This window comes from Antechinus flavipes, chromosome 4, assembly GCF_016432865.1.
Source record: "Antechinus flavipes isolate AdamAnt ecotype Samford, QLD, Australia chromosome 4, AdamAnt_v2, whole genome shotgun sequence".
Taxonomy (NCBI): domain Eukaryota; kingdom Metazoa; phylum Chordata; class Mammalia; order Dasyuromorphia; family Dasyuridae; genus Antechinus; species Antechinus flavipes.
Window position 1 is genome coordinate 52,922,614 of NC_067401.1, and position 2,260 is coordinate 52,924,873.

Sequence of the window (2,260 nt, forward strand, 5' to 3'; positions counted from 1 at the left end):
TGGAAAATATACAGAGTTAGTAATTTTAACTGTGAATGTGAATGGGATGATCTCTCTCACATAATGGAAGCAGATAGCAGACTGGATTAAATGCTAGAATCCTACAATATGTTGTTTACAAGAAACACATTCAAAGTAGAGTGATAATACTTTAAGTAAAAGTAAAAGACTGAAGCAGAATCTACTATGTTTCAGCAGATGTGTAAAAAAAAAAAAATGCAGAGATAGCGATCTTCATCTCAGATCAAGCCAAAGCAAAAATAGGTTAAATCAAAATGATATAGTGAAGGAAACTACATTTTGCTGTAGACAGGTACCATAGACAATGAAGTAATATCAATATTAAACATTTGAGTGCCAAGTAGTATAGCATCCAAATTCCTAGAGGAGAAGTTAAGAGAGCTGCAAGAAGAAATAGACAGCAAAACTATATTCGTAGGGGATATTACTTTACCAGAACTAGGTAAATTAAACCACAAATAAGATAGAAATTAAGGAAGTAAATAGAATTTTAGAAAAGTTAGGTGTGATATACCTTAAGAAAAATTGAATGGGGACAGAAAGGAATATACTTTTTTCTCAGTGGTACATGGAACCTATACAAAAACTGACCATTTAATAGGGCACAAAACCCCTCAAAATCAGTGCAGAAAGGCAGAAATAATAAATTCATCTTTTCCAGATCATGATGCAATAAAAATTACATGTAATAAAGGGCCAGGGGAAAATAGATTAAAAAAATAATTAGAAACTAAATAACCTAATCCTAAAGAATGAGTGGGTGAAACAACAAATCATAGACACAATCGATAATTTCATCCAAGAGAATGACAAAAATGAGACAACATACCAAAATTTATGGGATGCAGCTAAAGCAGTTCTTGGGGGAAATTTTATATCTCCAGATGTTTACTTGCATAAAATAGAGAAAGAGAAGATCAATGAATTTGGTGTGCAACTAAAAAAGCTAGATAAAGAACAAATTAAAAACTCTAAATTAAATACCAAATTTGAAATTCTGAAAATAAAAGGGGAAATAAATAAAATTGAAAGTAAGAAAACTATTGAACTAATAAACAAAACTTTGGTTTTATGAAAAAAACAACAAAATAGATAAACATTTAGTTAATTTGATTAGAAAAAGGAAAGAAGAAAATCAAATTGTTAGTGTCAAAAATGAAAAGGGTAAACTTTCCACCAATGAAGAAGAAATTAGAACAATAATTAGAGTTATCTTGCCCAATTGTATGCCAATAAATCTGATAATTTAAGTGAAATGGATGGATACTTACAAAAACATAAATTGCCCAGCTTAATAGAGGAGAAAATAAATTACTTAAATATCCCACTTAGAAAAAGATATTGAACAAGCTATTAATCAACTCTCTAAGAAAAAATCTCTAGGGCCAGATGGATTTACAAGTGAATTCTACCAAACATTTAAAGAACAATTAATTCCAATACTATGCAAATAATTTGGAAAAATAAGAAAAGAAGGAGTTCTACTAAATTTTTTTTATAACACAGATATGGTGCTGATACCTAAACCACTTAGGATTAAAATAGAAAGAAAATTATAGACCAATTTCCTTAATGAATATTGATGTAAAAACTTAAATAAAATATTAGCAAAGAGATTATAGCAAGTTATCACCAGGATAATACACCATGACCAAGTAGGATTTATACCAGGAATGCAGGGCTGGTTCAATATCAGGAAAACTACTAGCATAGTTGACTAAATCAATAATCAAACTGATAGAAATCATATGATTATCTCAATAGATGAAGAAAAAGCATCTGACAAAATCCAACAGTCATTTCTACTAAAATCACTATAGAGTATAGGAATAAATTGAGTTTTCCTTAAAGTAATCAGTAGCATTTATTTAAAACCATCAGCAAGCATTATGAGTAATGGGGATAAACTGGAAGCATTCACAATAAGATCAAGGGTGAAATAAGGTTGCCCATCATCATCATTATTATTCAATATTTTATTAGAAATGTTAGCTTTGGTAATAAGAAAAGAAAAGAGAAGGAATTAGAGTAGGTAATGAGGAAACCAAATTATCACACTTTGCAGATGATATGATGGTATACTTAGAACAACTACTGGGAATAATTAACAATATTAGCAAAGTTGCAGTATACAAAATAAATCCACATAAATTATGTGAAACTAATTTACAATAAACTATGTGCAACTAAAAAAGCTAGATAAAGAATAAATTTAAACTCCCAATTAAATACCAAATTT